This window comes from Thermobia domestica, chromosome 11 (assembly GCF_964235325.1).
Source record: "Thermobia domestica chromosome 11, izTheDome1.hap1.1, whole genome shotgun sequence".
NCBI lineage: Eukaryota > Metazoa > Arthropoda > Insecta > Zygentoma > Lepismatidae > Thermobia > Thermobia domestica.
The window spans coordinates 168781103-168807952 of NC_137464.1; positions in this window are offsets into that span (position 1 = coordinate 168781103).

A 26850-nucleotide genomic window follows, 5' to 3' on the forward strand; every position below is an offset into this window, starting at 1 on the left:
ACGATTTCCGGTAATTAATATGGAGTATCAACCTCACCCACTGATTATTTTCTTTGTGTGAAATTTTGATAGTCGTTATGAAGTATTAGTGCTTAAAATACATCAGTATACCCTACGTTAGTTTGATATTTCATCCTATCAAAATCGAGTAGGCTAAGTTCTAACATACATTGCGTGCTTTCACTTTGTCTGAACTTTATGAACTTTTCCCCCGAGGTTATGACAGACGAAATACATGTCCTGACAAAAGATATATGAGACTGTTGGTGGGGGCAGTTCAATTTACATTAATAAACCCTATCACGAGTGTAGTGGCACCCGAACCCAGGCACTCTATGGTCTATGGAACCAAGAGGTTCAATGCCGCGTTCACAAAAGCTCTCCACTGACTTCTATCCTTAGCCAACTGGATCCAGATTCTACTTTGTATTCCTATCTCTGCGAGATCCATATAAATATATTCTCTTCCCATCTGCGCCTAGGTCTTCCTAATGGTTGTTTTCCGATTGGCCTATTAGTCAAGACTTTGAAAGCGTTTCTACTTTCTTCGATTCTAGCTACATGACCTGCCGACCTTAGCCTCCTAGACTTGACGACCCTAACAATGTTGGTTAAACCGTATAAACTATGTAGTTCCTCGTTATGAAGTTTCCGCCATTCCCCATTAACTTTTCTCTTGGGTCCGAATATTCGTCTAAGGATCTTGTTCTCAAATAATTACAGTCTATGTTCTTCCCTCAGAGTAAGCGACCATGTTTGGCAACCTTACAGAAAAACAAGCATGATTATTGTTTTGTATGTTTTAAGTTTTAAATTTCTCGACAGAATTCGCGACGATAAGAGATTTTGAACCGAATAGTAACACAAATTCCCTGATTTAGTCGACATTTAATTTCTTCGAGAATATGATTTTCGTCTGTTAATATTGATCCTAGATATTTGAAACTATCCACTTTATCAAAAGTATCATTTAATATTTTAACGCATCCACAATTTGCCGTATTACGGTCCCGACGCACTTCCATGTATTTAATTTTCTCTGCATTTACTTCTAAGCCTATGTCCCTGTAAGCGTTTAATAAGATCTCTGTATTTCTATCATAAGATTTCTGCTGTTCTCCTATCATCCCCTATTAAATTTAGATCATCAGCATATGCCATAACCTGGTGAATACCGTTCAACTGTAGGCCCTGGTTGCTATCTTTGATTTTCCTTATAGCGTATTCCAGAACAAAGTTAAATAATAATGGCGACAACGCATCTCCTTGTTTCAGGCCATTTTCGACGTGAAAGCTCGTGGACAAAAAATTTCCTACTTTACTTTCGGATTTATTTAAATATATCTTAATTAATCTAATTAGCTTTCTCGGTATTCCAAGTTCTGTAAGAACGATGTATAATGTTTCTTTCCTAACCGAGTCGTACGCCTTTCTAAAATCAATAAATAGTTGATGTACCGTATTGTATCCCCACTTTGTTTTCGAGTATTTGCCGAATGATAAATATTTGGTCGATAGTTGGTCGATTTCGTATAAATCCGCACTGATAATCTCCAATAATTTCATCTGCGTAGGGGGTTAATCTTGCTAATACAATATTTGAAAGGATTTTATAGGATGTTGACAGAAGGGAAATGTCTCGATAATTATTAGTCAGATTTGTTACTTTTCTTATAAGTTGGAACAATGATTGTTTCCTTCGTCTCTTGGGCAATTCTACCTTGTTTCGGATAAGGAGAATGAGTTTGTGTATCTTGTTCCACAATTTTTCGCCTCCAGCTAAAATTAACTCAGCCGGAATTTCATCTACACCCGGAGATTTGTGTTCCTTTAATTTCTTTATAGCGGTTTCTACTTCTATTCGGTTGGGTTCTGGAATATACGGTTCTACGTGGTGTATCTCTTTTTCTCCACGCACATTAGTTTTTTGCCTGCGTGTTCAGCAAATCGTCAAAGAAACCTTTCCATCTATATAAAATGCTATCCGTATCAGTGAGAACTGTACCGTCAGCTTTCTTTAATATATAAGCACAAGGTTAATAGCCTTTCTTAAATTCGCTCACCCCCTTATACATGTCCCGAATGTTTTTATTTTTACTATTATCTTCAAGTTCCTTAATTTTAGCTTTCAAAAAATCGCGTTTCTTTGTTCTAAAAGTTTTGGAAGTTTTCCGCCTCATATCTGCGAAATTTTGTGTAGTTATTTCATTCGGATTTTGTAGCCAGCGTAATTTTGCCTGTTTTCTCTTCTCTGCTAGTTTGATGCATTCCTGTTCGAACCATGGGTTCTTCCTACGTATTTCCGCGTGTCCCAAGTTTTCTTTTGCTGGAATTTTAATGCTATTTCTAATTTCAATCCAAGTATCCTCTACACTAATGTACTCCAAATCTTCTAAAACCGAGAATCTATTCGAAACTTCAATCTGGTATTCGTCTCTTACCTGGCTCTTTTCTAATTTCTTTAAATTAGATCTCTCCGTTTTCGGACATAGAATATTACCTTTATTCAACGATAATCTCTTTCGTATTATCGCTGCTACCAGGTAGTGATCAGTGTCAAAATCAGCCCCTTTAAACGACCGGACATCAATTATGCGAGATTGCCTTCTTCTATCTACTAAAACTTGATCAATTTGATTAGGTGTTTTCCCGTCTGGTGATGTCCAAGTGTATTTATGAACGTCGTGATGTGGGAATTTTGTGCTCTTCACGATTAGGTTTTTGGATGTTGCAAAGTTCACAAGTCTAACACCGTTGTCGTTACTTTCCTTATGCAGACTTTCGTTCCCTATAATCGGTTTGAAAATATCCTCTCGCCCTACCTTCGCATTGAAATCCCCTAATAGAATTTTCATATGGTATCGCGGGAGTTGGTCAAATATCCGTTCCACTTCTTCGTAAAAACTGTCTTTTATATCGTCATCTTTATCTTCAGTTGGGGCGTGTACATTTAAAACAATAATATCACACCACCGTCTCTTAAGAGTAATAAATAAAGCCCGTCAGTAACAAATTACACCCGTTTAATTGCTGGTAATATTCGTTTGAGAACGAAAAACCCTGTGAACGAAAACTCGTGACTTTTATTTTTTCCCGTAAAAGAACAAAGAATTTCCGGAATTCAAGAATCCATTTCCTTCCCACCTAACTTTCTGAACTCCTACTAGGGCACCCTGTATTTCTCTAACTCACTCGTTACAGATTTTAACGTGCCTGCCCTATAAACAATTCTAATATTCCATGTTTCAAATCTCATGTCCATTTTCTTTTGCTGAAGTCGTGCCAAGTTATCAGTCCTTGTCCGAGGCTTTTGTGAGGTTGTTATCCGTACCCGAACCCCCAAGTTGGAGGACCACTCCTAGTCGTCTGTCCGCGACTTCGTATTCAGTATATTCGCAGCTAACCTCTATATCTAGAGACCTTCTCCTCGATTCGCAACCTGAGGACGCGCCATGCCGTGGTGACAGGAACCCACACACAAATGAATCCAACAAATACTTCAAATTTGTATTACAGAAAAGCAAACAAGATGTATTGGATTTAGAATTGACGAGCCGTCCCAGAACTTTTGTAAAATGAAATTCGTAGAGCTAAAGTAATGGGATGTCCTTACTATGAATGCAGTAATATTGAGGAAAGGAATAATCTACCCGGCCTGGCGTTCTTCTTGAAAATCCAGCGGGAATCTTTCATGTTATGCAAATTATATAATCTCAAGGTAGTGATGGAATGTGAATAAATGAAATAATCTGGAAAGAATAATGAACAACATATCTGAAATAGTGATTCAGAAATGCATTATAACTTGAATAATCTGGCGTTTAAAATTATATGTCTATAATTTCAAATAAAAGACGTAATTTGACCCTGCAGAATATCACTTGTGACCACCACTGTTCTTAAACCTTCTCCATTGTGACTCGATGCTTGAAGATAAGATATAGAATGATCTTTCGGTAGAGAAGCTGGAAAATAGGAAATTTTATCTCCAATCTACAACAAGGTACTTGTTTTTAATTTTTCATGATTTTATCTGTAATGTTAATTATACTATCTGAAATATTAAATTGTATTATGTTAATTTTACTTTTGTCTACTAACAAACGCAATGTTTTATCAACACAAGTGCTTTCTTGACTATTCACGTCTTAGATACAATAAAAAATCGTAATCGTTGTTAGATTGCAACCATTCATACTTTCAACCTACATATATCGTTATAATAATGTTAATAAAGATAATGTATTGTTAGTGAAATAAACTAATTGTTGTTACAAAATTAGATTCCGTTTCCAAGCAACTAATTAACTGATAGTTGGCTTTCCTCAGATTCTAATAAATCGTATTTTCAAGAGCGATGTCTATGACATAGCTTCTGACCTCTCCAGCTCCCAACCCGAATTCAAAATGTAGATCCTTCTCACCCATACATCTGATGTTTTTGTCTCTTGAGATCTTAACCTAAATAAATCGCCATCTTTTCACATACTCCATATTCTTAGCTGCTATATTCATAAGTAAAAATTTTTACATGTCCATAGAACCCACGATCTTCCTAATGCGGAGCCAACGCTCTATCACTTGAGATACTTTGCTTGGTAATAACAATATGGAGAGTATATTAAAGTTAATATACTAACGTTACCAGTTAAAATGTGTACTTAAAGAACAATGATTCGATATATAAGTATTGGAATATTGGTTGTAATATTAAACAGAGAATAAACACATAATTTAGTGTGACGTGAGCACACGTTATATATACCAAATTTTACACTATTGCTATCATAGCACCTGGATACTGAAAGCTAGACTTTTAATTAGGTGTAAAATAAAATAACTGTTTTTTACTACTGTTTTTACAACTAAGTTTCAACTTTTGAGGTGTGCCCATGATAGTGTAACAGGGCTGTATAGGCAAAGCGCTCGTTACAAACCGGACGGTTAGCTTCGCTGAGTTGCGCAAGAGTTCTGTAAGTACGAAGATAGTCCAGCGCTGCCTGCAAAACGAAAAACTGCTGCTAATGGATGCGTTTTTTTGTCAACGTTAAGGAACCCATACACAGCGAGTGAACTGAAGGAACTACCTCGATTAACTGACCGTACTGCACACGCAATCAGTTCAGGTCATTGTACCATCGGTAAGCTAGATTCTAGCTAAGTTGGAACTGATGGTGTATGAAGCATATTAGTTGATTTTTCTGAGTGAAGTAGCAACTGTAGTAAGATGGTTCAAAATGATTGCATAAAGACACTAATAACTACCTCCCTCAAAATTTCAGTATCATCGGAAAGATGAGTTCCCTTCTAGTGTTCTTATTTTAATACCCTGCTTATGGGGATCACGGCCAGCAAGCGGGTTCCTGAAATTGAGATAAAACTACATAAAATCATAATATAAACTTCGAGACAGAAACCATATATATAAGTGAGAAAAGTGAACTCTTCAAATTTGGATTAAGAGCTGCCATTGATAGGTGGTTGTTATTTCATTGGGTCACTCTTGAAAAATGAGTGATTACGATTTGAGGTAAGATTGCTATAGATTGCTATAGGTTGATTAGTTGCTCAGCAACGAAGCCTAATTTTGTAATAATTAGTATCACCTTATTTCACTAACAATTTAACATGAAGTCAATTTTAAATCCAATACATTTAGGAATTTCTTTGGACTCACCCCCTAAAATGGTTCCATATGGGACCAAATTAAGCCGAGAGAAAAATTAGATCCATTGAATAATTTTAAATGGTGCCCCAAACGACCTAAAATTTTGAATTCGTTAACAATACATAGTATATGGGGAAAAGCTGGAATAAACACTTGTAATTTAGAAACGGCTCAAGGGAATGAGAAGATATATTGTATAATAGAACTAGAGGAAGAGACCTATTTAATCTTGTATAGGGTTGTCATGGCGGCCATTTGAGGTCCGCCATCTTGAATTCAGGTCAAAATTTTTAAATAGGAAGACGGTCATGTGACATCTTTTTGAGGTAGCATTTCACCAGAGGCACAAATCTGGTATTATTTTCAAGTTACCTATATTCATGTAAGAGTTATTACGTGTGAAGAACAAAATTTTTCATGTAATGTTATTTTATTGCAGTTATGGAACACAGACTTGTAAGAAGTTTGGAAGTCTTTTACATAAACTGAAAAAAAATGCTTGTTTCGCTTTGAACTACTAATAAGTTTTTCCATCAACATAATTCATAAATCATTATGAGGAAAAAGAAAAACTAGGAAGAAATTGAAATATACTTATTTATGTAGTATCTTTTGGTAAATTATGAATTTTATTTCCTACATAGTTGACTTTGTCGCATATAGGAAAAGATTGTTGCAAAAGAAACTGTTTCTGCTTCTCATTTTTCTTAAGAACGTTGTTGTAATCTTCTATTAGTTACACTTCCCTTTCTGCTGCATCGTTTGTTACCTGGATGAATTTCACTATTGTCTTTCCTTGAAGATAGTCATTGTTATTTGGCCATGAAGTCGGATCACACTCAAGAAACCCTTTGGGTATTTTAAATAGCTCGAGGAAAATTTGTGTTGTAACAGAATCACTGATTTCTCTTTTCACAAGAATTTTTATGTTATCATCTCTTGCGTCAAGCCTCTTTGCTGCTTCTCGGTTTCCCCTTATAGTTTTAATCCTTTCAACCATTTTTTGTTTCTCATTATGGTAACCCCATCATCAAAATACCCCAAGTACCAGAGTTGGCGTGAAAATTTAGAAAGATCCACTTCAGGTAATTCAGCATCTATTTGTCTTTAACTGTACAAACCTTTCAAAAATTGTAGGTCTTGTAATGGTGAATGGGATGCTTGATCACATTTAAGCCAAGTGTGAACATATAGTCGTATCAGAAAGTGCATACTCTCCGAAGAACCGTTTCTATTTGCTTCGTTAAACGAAATTGTTGGCAAAAGAGAAATATTTTTAAATAGTAGATTCATTTTGCCATCCACCTTACATGGTGAATTGCTCCAGGCAAACGAAAGAAAACTCATCAAAAAGGTATGCCACCCAGGAATATGATGGTCAGTTCTAAGAATTCCCTGTAATCTTCTCTGCAGTGTCCTTCTTCTACAAGTTTGATAGCAAAATTCAACACTTCATTTCTTACATCGGAAATATTGTTCCTTACATCATCATCAATTCCTGCAAACTATTCTAAACCACTCGTTCTGAAAACACTTCAATAGGAGAACGTCCGGTCCAGATGCAAACGAAACGTAACACTTATCAAATACACATTTTAAAACTAATTCATAAATGTGGTGTCTATGAGGAAGGTATAGAAGGTTATTTTGGAGTTACTGATCTAGCAGAATGCAAGCACCGATGACATGACCCATATTACAGGAAGTGGTGTCACAATAAACTGCGTGCACGAACTTTACCAAGTTCCATTCTTCAACCGAACGTACTATAGTAGAAGCAGTATGCTCTTCTCTTGATGACAACAAAATGGGAACAACAATTAGCCTCTCATGACCATCTCCTGTAGTAATTATTGATAACCTGTCGGCAGTCTCTCTGCCAGTCAAACTCGGTAGTAGTTTTCCGTTCCAATGCACAACTAACGCACTTCATGCACTCTGAAATTGTTTATTGTGGTTCTGTGCAACTTCGCTACGGGTTTTGTCTCAGCATCGGTGAATGGAAGACCCCATTACATTATGGCCTAATGCTTCTGCCGTCGCTGTCAGAATATGTATTACTGCTCTATCAGTGACCTTTTATCGATTAAGAGCAACACCAGTCTTTGAGTAATAAAATTAGTTTTCCCCCTTTTACATCTCTTGGACGGTCCGGGCACACACGCATCCGTATTTACATTTTCTCTAATATTCCCAACTGGGTTTTCCTCTTCATTATTTGAACTGCTCCATGTCTTTTGGTGTATAAAGTTCAAAAAAATCAATTTCAGAATGCATTTTCTTTCGCGTTCCTCTTTCTTTTGAAACAGAGCATATCCCTTTCTCATGTCTGCACTTTTAGTCGTGTAAGAATTATTTCCTCTGAATTGGAGAAACCTTTTCACAAGTAATAATTCTTACACGACTAAAGCTCTCTTTAAAATAGTGCCAGATTTGAGCTTCAGGTAAAACGATACCTCAAAACGGTATGTCACATGACCCTCTTTCTATTTGAAAATTTTGACCTGAATCCAAGATGGAGGATTTCAAAATGGCCGCAATGAAAAATGAAATCTTTAAGTTTAACGTCCCACGCTTATGCCGGTTAGGCTAAAGGAGACGGAGATAATGAGAAATGAATGAAAATGGTGGAATGAAGAAACTGGAGAAACTGGAAACGGGAGAACCCCGAGAAAACCCACGAGCACGGTGTTTGTCCACCACAAGGTCCACACGGCGTGAGCTGGGATCGAACCAAGGACCCCAAGCACCGGAGGTGAACGCTCTACCACTGAGCCACCGCTCCCCATGGTCGCAATGAGAGTACTATACAGAAGTACGTATGTTTCTTCCTCTATTTCTATTATCCAGGGTATCTTCGCATTACCTTTAGCCGTTTCTAAATTACATGAGTTTATTCCATGTACTGTAATCGGATTCAAAATTTGGGACACCATTTAATATTATTCAATGAAGCTAATTTTTCTCCTGGCTTAATTTAGTCCCATATGGAACCATTTTAGGGGGTAAGACCAGCCCGATCTGAAAATTGATATTTATGGACCATCCTCTATATATATATATATATATATATATATATATATATATATATATATATATATATATATATATATATATATATATATATTCCTACCCATGTAGAGAGTCTGAATTTGGATTTAAACCTTATCGAAGCGTCACTGCTCCTCCCAGCCATCCGGAAAATTATGGATTCAACACTCATGTCGGCCGTTTTCGATCATTTTTTATATATATCACCGCTTCAACTTCCCTGAAATTACTGCGCTGAATTTGAATTTACACAGCATCGGAAATATTTCTCTTCATCTCAGCGACGCCGAAAACTATAGATTGACACTAATATCGGTTATTTTCGATATATCTCCCCCTTCCTTGGTCCAAGTTGCACCTTCAAGGTGAAATGGTAATAATCATTCCAGGCCCGTACCTCATGTATATAGAAACTTTTATCAAGATCGGTCTGGTAATTCAAGAGTAAAGTTACAAATATAGTCACTTTCATTTATATAGATAGATAGATAGATTATTTCGCCCAATATAAAGCAGGAATTTGGTTTTATATAAACTTGTTGTACCAAATTTCACATAAATTCCCACATTAAGCGGCTTTACATATTAAAACTGCTATGAAAATTTACGATCACTCCAACCCCAATCATTTCACAGATTCAAAATATTGTATATAAGTTATTAGGACGTAAACTCGAATGTAATTTATTCGAAAACGATTTTTATACATTCCAAGACTTATAACGTTCAAATGTTCACCACAAACTCATAGTTGTACCCAGGGGCGGACTGGCAACCATAGGGCCCACCCTGCTAATCTGAAATGAGGGCCCACTGTATAAAAATGTAAAAAATGTACTTGGCATTCTTCATATGTATTACATATAAAAGTCCATCTCCGAACGCATAAATAGTATCCCATATATTCATCGGCCATTCCATCGTAACGGGTGTTACATTTGGACGAATAGAAATTGTTAAAGAAATGTCCTTACTGGGTCAAGATATATCAAACTGCCTCGAAACATCACCGTTTGTCTCTGTATTATAGTAAACACTTAATTAGTTACATATACATGATACCACAACTCAGTGAGAGTGAAAAATGTGGCGTAACGGGCGTTACAGCAATTGGACATGCACTTTCAGATGCATGTAAAGTTAAGCCAAACTCTGCGAAGGTCCAGCTCAAAATTTGTTTCCAATTATGTGTACACTTTTCTGAAAGTATGATGTTATGAATGTTACAAACAGAAATTCCATATGTGTAATACCTTTTATTTAAAAAAATGTTCAATACCATTACGGGTGTTACACAAATTGTAACGGGTGTTACACAGTTCGAATGAACTTAAACCAACTTCACTTTTAATGAACATATTATGTAAGGAACAAAATATTACAATGTTATTAGATAAAAAATACACATGTAGTACAGTGTAGGAAATAAAAACACAAAATAATAAACATATAAATCAGAAGGATGTAGGAAATTCAGTATTAAATATGTAGGTCTGTTGATACACTGATCATCAACAAAAGTCAATTCTTCTTATGTTTCAGTAACATTAACTCTAAAACTAAACTGCTACACAACTTTACGTTATTCTTTAATTTTCATAATCGGATTTGGTAGTTTACCAATCACGTCATGAAAATGAATTATACTGTGCCGTCCTGGAAAAATCACCGCCTAGGGCGAAAGTATATGACGGCGCACCCATACATATTAGTGAAATCGACAGTCCAGCCGCGAAGCGACACTATGGTTGGGGCGACCGTAAGAAAATTTTCAAAAATAAACTCTGCTTTTCCTTGATTTCGAGGATTATTTGTTACTCTTTTCCTTCCATTTTACCGTATTTATGTGCACATGCATTTTCCTAACATGAGTAACATTATAGGACCAATTCCTAAAACAGGAAGAGGAGTTAAGTGCATACTAATTTGTACTGATATGTGAACTATTTTTCTCTTTTTTTCTTTTCTTTTCCTCCCGAATTTTTTGCCCTCTAACTTCGGCGCCCGGGGCCTTTGCCCCAATCCCCCCTTACGGCACGTCACTAGTATATTTTCTAAACTTCGGCGTAGTTCGCATTCCTTTTCACCACAAGATTTCAAGCACCATTTTCGTCCGCAAGTCCTTGACAGATTCCAACTTGACGATAGTCTTTGTTACTTATTTCATCTTTCATTGCCAGCAAGACAACATTCCAACACAAACATTATCTTTCCTCAAAGAGCTTATCACAACTTCATTCGGAGTCTGTGTACGCATTATTGTAGTGTAGGGTTTTTCTGGTTTCTTGATGAAAATCTGTTGCGCTATAGCATCTAATTATTTGCTAAACGAAGACTTTCAATAGCAGTGTATTGGGCTTCTGATAAAGAAGTAGACTTTTAGTATGTTATGAGTACACAATTGAAATATGGCGCTTTTATGATATTTAATCACTACCTTGAGTTGCGATTAACGAGGGCATGACAGGGAGTCCCCCATTCCACGATATCTCCTACATTTTATTTTCTCTGGAGTGCACTTCATCACCTTCGGTTCAATGTCCCTTAATTCGCACACTGTTCACCCTTACCATAATTCATGTCTTCAGAAGAGGACCCTTTATAACTTTACTAACTTCAAATTATCTCATTAGAGTCATAGTGATAGCCTAAGTGTACAAAATATCACTGTCAAACCAAGCTAACAATTCACGTGTAACACCCGTTACATTGGCAATGTAACACCCGTTACGCAGTTTTTGCCTATTAAATTATAAATATAATGAAATTAATTTTCCTGTTGTATTACCCATGTGCTCATTTTTACTTTTTGCAAAAGATAGACTACTTCTGACTTTTAGTACAAGTTGTATAGAAAAAAATATATCTTTTTCGCAACGGGCGTTACATAATTACATTGGTACCAAAAGTAGTCAAATAGTAGACTACTTAATATACTAACAACCTTAAAACTCCTGAGCTTCAGTACCTAAGGTGTACGTGCTTGTCTATACCGCACTGGAACTGAATCAAATGCTAATCATGTGGGGCGGTATTCAGAGAGAATTCGTTAATTGAAGGTTAGTCACAGACTAGTTAGTAAACATACTAAATCTTTACTAAGGAAGATGCACTTTTTGGTATTCAGAGTCAACTTTGAGTACAACTAAAATTATGATTTGGGCATGATTAACTTATAGAACCCTAATGCATCGGTGAGTAAAATAAATATGGAAACTACGGAAAAGTAGATTAGCGCATGCGTAGTCTGTAAAAATGAAAATAAATGAATTACGAAATACGATATGTTGTGTCGCACGCTAAACCGTGGGTAAAAGACTAGTCTCTGCTCTAGATTAATTAGTCACATGTGATTAACTTCGTCCAATACTACGTCCTAATCAGAGACTCTGAATATAATTTTGATAACCATCCCTTAGTCAACCCCGTAGTAAGGTTTTAATCAGACGTCAAAACGACTCTGCATAAGGCCCGTGTTGTTTAAGGGGGGCGGGGTAATATTGTTGGTAAATTCTCCCTTCGACTGGCTTCGTACAGCATGGAATTTCAATTGCTGAAAAAGACAAAAACTAAAACTTTTTAACAAGAAATCGATCTGCATAGTAAATTTTGAACTTTTCTGGTCATTTTCATATAAATAACGAGCAAAATATATTTAAAACAATTTTCTGTCCTTAGGCTCATATTTACGTGGAATGGCCGTCGAATACAAAAGCAAAACATTAATTACAAAAAATCTGAAGTAAGAACATTTTAATAGTAACTCATACAGTGTGTAACTGGCATTATCATTTTTTATTGTAAACACACACAATACCGGAATTGGTGCTTTCAGTTATTTATATAGTGCTATTGTTTTTTATGTAATGAATTTAAACCATTTATTTAAACAAATGAGTGTCATGTTTTAGAAAACCTGACCCGAGTCATTATTCGGGTCGACGTTCAACTCGACCCGACCCTCACGACCCGAGAAGGATTTAGCCGAAACGGCACATAAGAAAGTTGACCCGAGCCGACCCGTGGCTAGAACAACTCTGACCATAGCGTAGGTGACCTGACCCGCCCCTGTCTCAAGCAGGCTTGACTCGACCCCTGACCCATGAAAGCCTGATCTGACCCGTTTGAAAGCACTACGCCCCAGCAAACAGTTCAGTTAATTTCGTATTCGCCTGTTAAAGTTGTGTAATTTCAAGCAAAAATAGCCATAAAAGATAAGCTACAATTGACTGAAATCATCCAAAGACGTGGTCTATACATTATAATTTATAAACACCTTAGACAGACAAACAAAAAATACATGGCAACTGTCCTGCAGTACTCGAATGAGTCACATCATGCTCATTTGTTTCTTGGGGCTGCACAGATTCAAATAGCCTACGTTGTTTTGGGTCAGATGCAGCTTTTTGTAAATCACATCTTCGTTTGTGTTCTCGCTTTTTAGCAACACTTTTATACTTTTTCTTTACAGTCATCTTACAATCACTCCTACCATCCATACTGACACAATCACATCTGTCTTCCACGACAAACGACACGTAACTGGTGTTCCAATAATTGAATTGCTGCTATTCGCTATTCGATGTAATATACAAATAAAACACGAGCCGAGGGCAGCAACTTTATAGTAATTGTTTGAAGCTTGTATAAAACAATCGTTGATAGTGGCGACTAATTTCTTTTCGCTTTACCGCACTGAAAAAAAAAAACAACGAAGCCTGATCCGATTTCTTTCTTCGAAGCTTGGTCTGAGGACAATGCTGTTCAAAAGCATTCCGGCTCCACCTCCACTTTCCACAATAACAACACCTACGAAACTATTGTTTCTTTAAAACATCGCCACTCGTCGGCTTGTAAAAGGACCGGAGTAGGCAATGGTATCCAAATCCAATAACAGCCTGAAATCTACTGTGTTTCTTATATTTAAAAAAGTAGTAGTTAACGTGCTCGTTTTAAACAGCTGCTGTATCACAAACCCCGCAATGTTTTAGGGCCTGATTGTCTCATAGACGGAACCTTTTCAAGTCGATAAACGTGAAGAAGAATAAGGTCTGTTCATGAAAGTTTAACTTTACGTCTTTTTTATGCAAAACACAAGTTTGCGTGAGTTACCCTGCCATATTTTTTATGATGGTAGGTTTAATTGAGCACATCTTTTTAAAATTGGTGGAGGGGGCCCACCTGTTTGGGGACCCATCCTGCATTTGCAGGGTAGCAGGGTGGGCCAGTCCGCCCCTGGTTGTACCGACATAAACAAAGGAAAGTGTGGAGCAGGAAACCACCTTACACAAAAATCAAAAGGGGCTCTGTGAAGGCATACGAAATGGTCGAGCGGTTTGGGTCGATAGTCTGCCAATCAGGAATTTATATGTTCAAATCCTGTAGAAAGTATTCATTTTCTCGAAGTATTCTGTGTTAGTATTTTCATCAGAGGACTGGGAACATTTCTTTGAATAAGTCTTTGGCAACTACTTTTCTTTCAAATTCGATTATATAAATATTAAATAGATATAAATATATATACTAGATATATATTAAATAATATTGGCGATACTCATCACCCCTGTCCAACTGGTCTTCCAATTCCACTCTTTGTCTACAATGCATGCACTAGTGAATTTGATGAAATATTATGAATAATTCTGATAATGTATATAATATTTATGGACGAATAAGTAATAGAACCTATATCAATAACATTCATCATTCCTCAAACTAACAAATAGGTTGAATATAAACATCCGATTAATAGACATATTACATCAGGGTGAAATAGGCTTAAACTTCAGGCACTACAAAATACACTTCATTTGCTCTCCCTCCCGGTCTCGTGGCCAGCACGTATGCCTTTAGCGTACGAGATGCCAGATTCGATTCCCACTGGAAGAAAATTTGGAATTTAAATTGTTCTCAATTTTTTTCTGTTTGTGTCGCTGTCATTTAAGGTTACTGGAAATAACTGTAAAACATGTATACCGAGTAGAAAATAGAGACAAGTTACTGAGATACGTTCGGTGAATCAGTTAAAGAATAGAAAAATCCGGTCTAAAGCGCTTGCGCGTACGTCACTCTTAAAAGGGAGTTCGAGTCCCACCAGAATAAGATTTTTCTTTTACCTTTTGTCGAAGTTTCTCTTTGTGTTTGTATCGGATTAGATTGAATAGAGCTCCGAATAGAGACCACGTGAAATTCATTTATTAACTACTCCATTAATTCTGATAAAGATACGACTATGATATTATTATTATTATTATTATTATTATTATTAGTATTATTATTATTATTATTATTATTATTATTATTACACTGGGGAACAACATTTTTGTTGCATTGACACCAACATCTCGCTTACTCTAGTTTGGGTGTGCTGATTTCAAGTATGAACTTCATTTTTGTGTGTAAGCTCTAATTATGCGCAATTCAATGTGTTGTGTTTTTACTATAATGTCAATTTGTGAAATCTATACATTTCACAATTGGAGTTTGTCGTGTTGTGGAGCAATATACTTAGGAAATCTGGTAATATAGTCTTTAAATAGGGCAAAAACAAGCGTATTAGCAAGAAAATTAATTTATATATTTAGAAGAGAGTATAAATGCATTATAATTTGCAAACTATATATTGAAAATATTCCAAATAAACGCATTTGTTTCTGCACATTAATATGCACCCACTATGAATATGAATAAAAGTATTTACGCAGAAAGTAACATGTATGTGTGAATACTAACCACGTCTATTACAGAAAGGTGATATTTATCCTTGCAAAATTAAAGAATATATATTATAAATTGGAACTATGCCACACTTCAGTGGTATTACGTACAAACCCAAAGTAGTAGTATACATATGTAAATTTAAGGCATTTATTCGAGAATGACACATTGGTCTACATAAACACCACATACATGAGAAAAATGATGACATTGATCATTTAAAATTCATACATATGCATTACAGATGAGATATATTCCAATTCGAAATTACACACTTACATCTAATATAGAAACAATATATTTGAGAATAACATGTGTATCAAGACACAAGACACAGTAATACAAGAAACGCATATGGATTCATGGAAAGTTCAAGCACTTTCTATTGAGGCAAATATTTGCGTTTGTAGCTCTTGCGTTTATGGAGAACCACTGGGTACTCTCGTTTGATAATGTAGCAGTAATTTGCCAAAATATTATTGTTCCATCGCCCTTAATAACGCTCTTCTATCGTCTTCTGGTCTTGATGAAAACGCTTTCCCTGTTCCTGAAAGGCTGATAACATTCTCTTAACCATCACTTTATAGTTATCAGATTTTTTCTTGTCTAGAAAGTTTTTTTAATAACTTCCACAAAAGACAGCCATTCTGCCTGCACCTTGTAGTTCATCTTGGCAAATTCTTCATCACGAAAAAAAATTGAGATCCATCGAGCACGCTTCCTTTCATCTTCAAGTAAATCAATGCAAGAAATTTAGAAATTAGATACTGAAAGCAGTCACCACCTGTATTTAGTGCTTCCACGAATTATTTCATCAAGCCAATCTTGATGTGGAGTAGGGAAAAATGATCCTATCTCGGCTTATAATTGATCCATTTACAATATCTGGATTTCTTACTTTCAGACTGTTGCGGATAGGCCATTTTCTCTCTCTCTCTCTCTGTGTGTGTGTGTGTCCAATGTTGCTCTCGAGCTCAACTGTCTCACATACATAGATAGCAAGGATACTTCGTAAAATATTTTTCTTATCCAAGCAGAAAATCGACCATTCTTAGATCAACACAAATAATTCAGTTATGTTCCTCGTACTCGAGCAAGTCAGTCACAAGTTTAATATTATTATGTCCCAAATGCACCAAACGATCAATTGGAACGGATCCGTAAGCATTGCCATTGTGCAAAAGATAACACATTAGACTGTTTCGAACTGTTGATAAATAACCTCCATCCTGTTGGACTATGAGGAAACGCCTACTTCAGTTAGAAGACTTGGGATAGAATGGCAGTAAACAAAGTTGTTGATTTCTGAAAAGTAGTCTACAAAACCTCTTTTTCCCCTTTCTAAAATACGACACTCATGTCAAATGATTCAACAGATTTGCTCTCGCAATCTAGAAGCTAATATCTCAGCAACTTTCTTAGGGAGACCGAAATAGCACAGAAGTCATTCAATTCAGGCTGGATGAACTGCTGGGGTGTAGATAACTGTTTAGTGTCAGATGAGTATTCGGATTCCATAGCCGTTTCTTCACACAACTTATCACAAGCCCTGCTGTTACCCTCTCTTTCACTTTCATTTTCGGAAGACCCAAACCCATTATAACCTGAAACCGAGATTCATCCGAGTGCGGGATCGGACGAATTGATGAGGGAATAACTTGAATACAAAACAGAATTCGGTTTTCCTTGAAAATACCCTTCGTATTGACCATAGGCATACTTCATAAGTCACTTAGATGGTCCTTCGTTTCTCACCAAACCATGGGAACTCCGAAAGGCGTAGTCGTTTATTTTCCTTTTATCCAATCATGCAACATTTCCTCACAATTAAGACACACGATATGAGGAGCCTACGTTTTGTCCTGGTCGTCAACGAAACCTTAAAAATATATTGCAGGCCCACCTAACAAACGATGATATATTCCAACCTTGGTGGGGAAGTGTGTAGCAGCAACATTGAGAACAAAACATTTTTATTTACTCAATTCTATCAACTTGAAGAAGCCATTTTGTAGTTTGAAACAAAGAATATACTTCAAAAAACATCAATATTGTGAATATGTGCTCTGTTGTCAGAGTAGATTTAAGTGAAAATAAATGCAAGGTAAAATGAACAATTTTCTTGTCTATAAAATACCGAAGTTTCAACTTGCATGAAAACTATAGCATGCATAGAGAAACAGATTTCAGATTTCGATTCAGTGAGCAAAAGTCATATAAAAACAGCTGAAAAACCTCATGCAACAAAACCTTTAAAAAAATGTTCCCCAGTGTTATTATTATTTTAGTAGTTAAATTACGAAGTTTAAAATGAGGAAATGCAGCATTTACAGATGGTGATCAGAAAAATAAAAACACCTGAACGAAATTGCAACTTACCGGATTAATATGGTGTCCTGCCACCTTTCGCCTTCAGAACAGCCTTGATGCGACGTGGGATGGAGGCATAGAGGTCGTGAATGGTAGCAAGTGGAATTTTACACCATTCCTCGTGCAGGGCATCGGCCAGTTCTGTGAGAGAGGATGGAGGTGGAAATCGTCGCCGGAGTCGTGTTTCCAAGACGGACCACAGATGTTCAATTATGTTGAGATCTGGGGATTGGGCGGGCCAGGGGAGATTTTGAACTTCATTCCGATGTTCCTCAAACCACGCTGCAACAACGCCAGCTGTGTGAATGGGTGCATTATCATACTGGAAGATGTCGTCATTGTCCGGGAACAACATCCGGACCATAGGATGCAGATCTCCTAAAATTGCGACATAATCGTTGGCAGTGATTCGTCCGCCAAGTGTGATCACAGGACCCAATGAAAACCATGATATGGCGGCCCACAGCATCACCGAGCCGCCGCCATGTTTCACAGTTGGGCGGAGACACTGCAGATAATAAGCTTCTTTGGGCGTTCTCCACATATAAACACGGCCCGTGGTTGGGAATAGGGTGAAGGATAACTCATCCGACCATATCACACGTTTCCAGTCCACAACGGTCCAAGTTGCATGGTCGCGGCACCATTTGCAACGTGCGAAAGCGTTATGGTCCCTGATGAGCGGTTTGGCCCGTGCAACACGACCCCGTAAGTTCATGTCATGTAATTCGCGGCGGACCGTGATTGTGGAAACAGGGTGGGGGAGGTGCTGATTGAGTTCCTCTGTCACTTGCTCCGCAGTGGCACGACGGTTCTGCGTGACAATGCTCTTTAATACCCGGCGTGACTTGTCACTCATGATTTTCTTCCGCCCACTGTTCCGCTTCCCCGATGTGGTTTTCCCGTGTGTTGTGTAGGCCGTCATCACCTTCGACACTGTCCCACGCGACACACCTAACACAGTAGCCACGGCCGTCACACTCACTCCACATAACCGCGCACCAATAATTTGCCCTCTTTGAAAATCTGAGAGGTCTCTCATTTTACACTACCTCCGTCTGCTGCAGCCACTAGACACTGCTGTTCCACTGCGCCTGACGTAGTATGGAGACCGACCTAACACACCACCACCAGCGGTCCGGCGCTGCGGACGCCACGACACCACTGCCAACCCATACATCTGACGTGTTGCCAACTACAGGTGTTTCCATTTTTCTGATCACCATCTGTACGTAAACTAAATAATAATTTATTTGATAATATTCAGTAGTCCACTATACATTTGCGAGAGTTTGCTTTGGGAAATGAGGTGTATACAACATTGAATAGTAAAAACATCACAATAAAAAGATGTTATTAAAATATTGATTACGAAATTAGAGTTAAACATCTCTTTCCAGTAAGAATTATATATAAAAAGATTTTACTTCAGTGTGCTATCCAAAGGAATATTCGAGTTTTAGTCCGACTAGAAATCGATAACTTACACGATAATATTTACTTCATTACTTCTATAATTCTTTATTCTTTTACGTACTACAATTCCCTTTAAGTTATGATTTTGCCATTTCTAAACGTCAAACGAGAAATAAAAGTAATAGTCTATTTGTTAAGGAAACCTTTCAAACAGTGATAATTTCAGGGAGAATTTGAAACCCTCTCGACCTAAAAAAAATCCCTTTTTCAGGCCATATCTTAGATCATGCTCAAAGTGCACTAACAGTGTTTTAGTTGTTTTCCGTCCTTCATATATTGACAATCAAGAATCTTCCGAAATCACCAATGCTTATAAACAGTATTTTTGTCACAAATCAAAGGATATTAATGAAATATTGAACACATTTAATATTTTGTTTTCAGCTATGGATTTCAGATTTGCAATTCATATAATGCTCCGTTCTAATTTGAAAGAAAAGTAGTTGCCAAAAACTTATTCAAATAAATGTTACCAGTCCTCTGATGAAAATACGAACAGACTGAAAGAAAATACTTCATACAGGGTTTGAGTATAAATTTCCGATTGACAGACTATTAACTGAAATTGTTCTTTAAAAATAGCATTTATTGAACTAAATTACCTATTACATTACATTGCAGATACTAATATTACATAACGTCGGACGAGGACACTATTGAAACATGCCTAAATAGCAGTTATGTTTAGCCTAATTTCATCTATCCCTTTGGTCATTATGAGACCGATAGATTACTAGATTTTGGGGTTCTTTCTCCACCACCAGCAACATACGCTGGAATATGAAAGTAAATTTCATCTGAAAGATAACTCTACAATTAAAGTATGTGAGAAATAAAGCTCATAGGTATTTAGAAATCATAACTCGTACACAAATTTGCATTTTTAAAAGTGCAGCAGATAAGGAAAGATAAAATTAAAATATTAACGATAAGTCTGGAATAGTCACTTGATGTTTCGACGTATTTACTGTACCTTCATTAATGGTTGATACAGTGAAACCTCTACTAACGGACACCTCTATAAAGCGGACACTTTCCGTAACGGACATATTTTGTAATCCCCAAACACTGTAATAGGAAAAAGCATATTGCCAAACCTCTCTAAAGCGGACCCTCTGTAGTACGGACACGGACAGTCTTTCCTGTCTTTTATAGGTATTATTTACCTCCATATTACGGACACTTCCTCTAAAAACAAGTTGAAAAATACAGTAAAAATACATTTTTTGTGATTCATACATGTGTCAGCAAGGAAGTACATGAGGGTGTGGCAACATTTTGCCTCAATTGTCTGCTCAGCAACCCAGATTAAAGGTCTCCGTTTAACACCACCTTCATGTCCTTTGCTTGCATTCTACTCTCACTCAACCTCTTTTAGACACAAAAGTGATTGACTGTTGCCCGCCGCTTGGGATGACAAGTCATTCTACTGTTCCGCTGGAATCTCTAACCAAGCTGTTGGTATTTTTTGCCCGCGGGTACACATATTGTTTCAAAAGTCATTACTGGACTGCAATTAACTCACAAATTAAAGCAACACACCGAAAACGAAGTAAGTAGCGATAAGTGTAAAGTGCAGAGAATTATAACATCTTATTTCCATGTTGCGCCTCGAACATAGAGTATTGGATAGCGCAAGATAATGCAGGTACAGTAACATTTTGGTAATATTCGTAAATACATGATTCATGCAAAAATAATTTTCCTAATTGTATAATACTTTGTACTAATTTACGTAACAAGATATTGAAACCTCTCTAAGGCGGACACCTCTCTATAGCGGACAGTTTTTGATTCCCCACGGCTGTCCTCTTTAGAGAGGTTTCACTGTATTTCATTCTCGCCTCTCTCTCTCTAGCTGGTTGCCCTTCTGACAACTTCAAATGAAGTACGCCGAGAAACACTCACCATTCAGTTTTGTTTCCCGGACTGAGGCCTCAAACCACACCTTCTGATTTCCTCAATACCAAATATGGTCACTCCATAACTCACCTCCTCCTAACACTGTGTTCGTGACGTCACATAAGTCAAAACGTTTGAGAGTCGAAGACCTCACACGCTGGGGAATTCACCTCCAAATCCTGAGTTGTACTTTCTGAGGACTTCCAAGTGCGAAGCTAAACCTCAGCGAAAAGTAGAAAACAAAAAATTGACACTTAACAATAATCATCGACGTAGTTACCAGACAATAACTTTTAGTTGAGGCAATCCATTGAGTCAGCTAGAGAAGAGCTAACTGAGCGCTCGAAATATTTACAAATTAGTAGAATGTAAACATTGTCCTCAAACGCAGACTAGTGACACTGCCAAGAAATGGAAACGTAGCCAGACAAAAGTAGAAAGTTAATAAATTGCACAAAGGTAGGAAAACAAACAAGGGTATTGACTTTGTATGAGGTTAAAGAAATCTCCTATTGCACTTATCTTTAATAAAACACAAAGGTATACAAAAATGCTTCTAGGAAGCTTGAGACAACATAATTGAACTTTCCGAGGAAAGAAAGAAAAATAATCCAGCGACGTAGATCTGAATCCAAAAGTCCGTCGATGGAATCGAACCAGGAACCTCCGACGTATTGTATCGTAACATGCCCTCCCCGCAAACAAGATGATTGAGTCTAAGAACTGAATACGTGGAAGATCTAGAACAATCATCGGCATCTAAAGGAAACTTAAAAACACATGTAAGTATACATTGATATTTTTCTCAATATTCAAAATTAACAATAAAAAACAAGCCTAAAAGCATACTTAGTTAGGACCTCGAAGTTAAAAAAAACACTAGATGTCATAGGCGGTATCGGTCGACGAATCCATGCATCCAAGCAGACGACAAGCTTTAAAATAAACAAAAGTAACGACATCACCCATCCAGTACCAAAAAAAAAAACAAATGAAAGTCAAAGTTAAAAAACTGAGGGAAAATCAGAATAAAGATAATTTAAAGGTAAGTCCTACAAATATACAACAAAAAACAATATTACAATATAAATATATGTATAGTCTTGAAGTAGGGAAAAAAGAAACTGATATGGATGGAATAATAGCTAAGCCAAAGTAAACGGAAACAAACCTGGTATTAAAATGTGTAAAGCCCAAGCAAATTTAAAAATAATAATGATAATAATATTTCTATTATGTTTGACCTTCCTTACTGAAAACAAAAGTTAATAAGTAGCATATAGCAAACGAAGGGCAGAAAAGACAAAAAAGTAAATAAATAAATAAAAAATCAGATTAATTGAAATCTAATCAGCGTTGCACTATTTTTTTTTTTTTTTTTTGCATGAATATTGAATGAAATAAATAGTTCACAATGTAAAGTCTCTAATGTAGATCTCACTCTAATGAAAGACATAGCTTAATAATTTACGCATTATTAGGTAACTACCCATAGAATAGCACAGAATGTTGGCGGAACAAAACCGGGGGCAAAGAGTGGTCCTATTAATCATTAGAAAATTGTACCATGAAGGATTTAATCTTCACGGTATCCATAGAAATGGACTTATCGCTATCCATATTCGCATTTGCAGACAAGAAAAATAGGACACGACAGACCAACACCAAACTACTTCTAACCTAACGCGGCCTAAAAGTGAAGATGTCCAGGTAAAATATCCAAGGTGAAACCACTGGTCGGGGCGACGTGACGACAAACGGTCGGCAGGATCGAATATCACAATAAATCAGATCCATTAGGCGAGATGCTTCCGTGTCCAGTAGCAAGGCTGAGGCATAGATTTTCCAATTGTAGTCCATATTAGGAAAGGTAAAATAAGTCCAAAGGAAGCATTGAAAGTAAAATGTATGTTCGTAGTGAGAGGTAGAATTTTAAACACTAATAAAATCACAGGCTATAATGTAAATAAAATACGATCTGTCGTAGCATACAAATTATGTAGTATTATTATTTATAAATATCTGTTTCTTCTAATCTCATTAAAGTCAAAGTCTATACAAAATATGCATATACAATAACGATTATACTAATCCATTTCTACATTTTTCTCCTCTTTCCAGAAATACTACTCAAATCCAGCGGTGGGACGTAGGCTTCAATGCATCCAAGGATTTCCACAAGGTAACTGTAATCTCGATATCCTTCAAATAATATAATCAAAATACTAAAATGCATCATATGCCACTACGAATTCTTAACTGTTCAATCTTTATACAAAGATATTGTATCAACGCCCATAAATATCTCTATAATAATAATACCTAATCCCAAGTTGCAATAAGTTCCAATAAATATCAATAATGTGTTATATAGTCATGTAAATAAGAAACTGAAGGCGAAGGATGTACATTAGTTCTATTACTTTCACTAGTAGTTGGTGGAGGGGGTGGAGGCAGGCTAGCACTTCTAAAAACTTTAGGATTTCGACGTAACATGGGGCGTCGCTTATAAATTTTAAATAACAGAAAAACTGCTAACAACAGTTACAAAATTTCCACAATATGAACAATGATCCACAACACATCCTGATCCAAAGACATAGATTCTGCTCTAGAGCCTTTCATAGAAAGAGTATACAAGAAAAAACCTAGTTTATATAATAAGTAACCTATAGCTAGTGTCAAAATAATATTCGAAACCACGAGAAAAATAGGAATAAAATTGTATCTATAATAAATTGCGGTATAGGAAACCAAAGATGCGACAGAATAGCTAGATAGATTTACATGAGGTACAGAGTAGTGCCAAGTAAGATTTAATAAGTTTGAGGAATTAAAAACTTCATGAGGTTTAAATTTCTGATTAAGGTGAAGAAAACTATTGGCTGACAAGAAAGCCGGAAATAAATGCACCACAGTAGGCGTAACTAATTCCGTTTGAAAATAAGGTAAGACGGCTTTCGCAAATAAATGGCTATTAACTCTTAATGTCGTACCACAAGGCAATTTAATCATAATCTAACCATACTTAGCTTTATCTGTAATGTCTATGAGTTTAGTGTTAGTTCCAGTCACTAGTTGAACCGTAGCAGGCGGGTGAGTTAACACATAAGTATGAGATTGTAATTCCAGCAATTGGCTTTGAGAATTCTCATGACAAATATAAGAGCAAGATCAAATTATATCATAGACAGTTACACCAAAATATCCTTTATATAAAGATTGCGCTAAATGGGAAGACACAGAAACATGCGATGGAGTTTTACATAAGGGTGAAACTTGCGAATTACATGACAAAAGGTCTGATCCAGTAATGGTTAGGGCTAAAATATGACCCTGAAAAATAACATAACTGGGTGAAATACAAATTGAACTTGTTTGATTATGATAACCAAATGGAATGGCCTTAACTGAAAATAATTTAAATTGCACATCTTGTTCTCTAAGTGGCACTCTAAAATGCACAAAAATGTAATTATCAGTAATAGTGCACGAAAGTAATTTCAAAAATAATATACATCAATATCTTCAGCAGAAATAGCCAAAATCATACGTTATTTAGTTATAGATTCCTGTAAAATGTGAAGCTGAGCTTGCAAAACTTCATAAGGCACCAATACGTGATCTAACTTCCCTGCTCGACAGCTTTGAATGGACGTTTGATAACGCTGAAATTTTAATACTTTCAAAATGTTCATCGATAACTGATATAATCCACCCAAAATCGCAAAAACTTCCAATTGGTCCTTATTTGATAAATTTTCTAAGGTCCTGGCCAAAAATTTCGATTGATCCAACAATGTTTCAGAAAAAAACTTCCATCTTTTGAAAATTCTTACCCAATTTCGCCTGGAAATTTGTTAATTCAACAGAAGCATTCTAAATATACACAGAATTCCTCAGCAACTGCTGTCTTAGTTCGATAACTGTAGATTCTAATTTATCTTGTTTTTTTCTGGAAAGACAATAACTGTCCTTGGGTAGCCACGTTACAGCAAAATGAAAAAAGGTTCCCTAAAATAGCAATACCTGTCTTAGAACGTGAATGTCCTCGGTATCTGAAAGGTTAATTAATTTTCAAAAAATTATTCGCTATATGTGAATGTAAAGCGTCAAGACTATGAGCTAGAGAGCATGTCTGAACAGAGTACGAAGAATTATTGGCACAGTGCAATGATTCAAATAAGGAAGACGCAGGCAGGGATTGCGGAAATGTGAAACTTACGTTAAACATGATGGGAATTGCATATTGGTATAATATATGGCCTTGTAACTCATTAAAATAAAAACCAATTGAAATCGACACATCAAAATTGGCAGAAGTACCAAAGGCAATGGATAAAACCAGAATCATCTGTAAAAAATACAGACGAACACACATATAACACCCAAAATAAATAACTAAAATAAAATTCAACTCAGAACAAAACTCAAACAAAATTCAATGTACGTTAACGTATGCTATGCATATATATATATATATATATATATATATATATATATATATATATATATATATATATCTTAACTACCATAGTATAACTTGATTCACTAAATAATAAAGCAAATAGATGCATTCAAACAAAATAACTCAGCTTAGTACCATTAAATCAAACTGCTATACTCCTCATAAAATGTTGAAATTACTTACAAACCATGACATAGCAGTCATAAAGACATAATTGCAATAAAAATAACACGATAATCAATAGTCAAACAGGTATATATTGTAATTAGTAACACAACTAACCAAAACTTATATCATAGAATGCGCATATAGACTAAATTAGGAAAAATATTCGTCATAATCAGGAAATTAATATCAAAATAGAGAAAACTAATGTCAAAAATAGGAAAACTGCAGGTTAAAGTCTTAACTCGGTGAAATTCAAACGTCACAGACCAGGGTAAAATACACAATTAGGTAAACATGTGTTATTTTGTGGTCAATTTGAAGGCATTTTGTTATACTACCATTAAGAAACCCATATACATCATATTACGAATCAATCATTATGGAACAATTTCATGTGTTACAAGCAGCTTTGGTACCAATCTTTGAAAGTTTCATTTACAACATTTTTCTTTTTTCTTTTTTAATTGATTTTGTGAGTAATGGTGCATTCAGTATAAAGGTACAATAAAATTCTCTCTCTCTCTCTCTCTCTCTCTCTCTCTCTGTCTGTCTGTCTGTGTGTAATTGTGTGTGTTTCTAGTTTCCGGCGTAAACGTGTGGATACTACTAGGTATACTTCTATGTGTACATATGCTAGTGTGTGTGTGTGGCGGGGGTATATGAAGTATTAATTGGGATCGCGTAGTGGAACTTACCAATATTAGTACGTATATACATGCGGCCGTTACTTCACACGATAACTTTGGAAGAATGCGAATTTTTTAATTCTGCTTTTTGCAATAAATAAGTAGAGTGATTCCTCTCGAGAGAGTTTGTTAATAGAGGTGATTCGCCAACTGGAAGTGCTAGAAATGAGTCATTTCCGATTTTAACGTTGATCACTATAGAGCGGAAATGGTAATAAATAGTAAGAAGCAGTTTTCGGCAATCGATAAAGGGTATCAAGTGTAACGTATATCCTGTTTCTAAATATATATTTATATTAGTACTACAATTATTTTGGAAGGATATTAACACGTTACACGCGCAC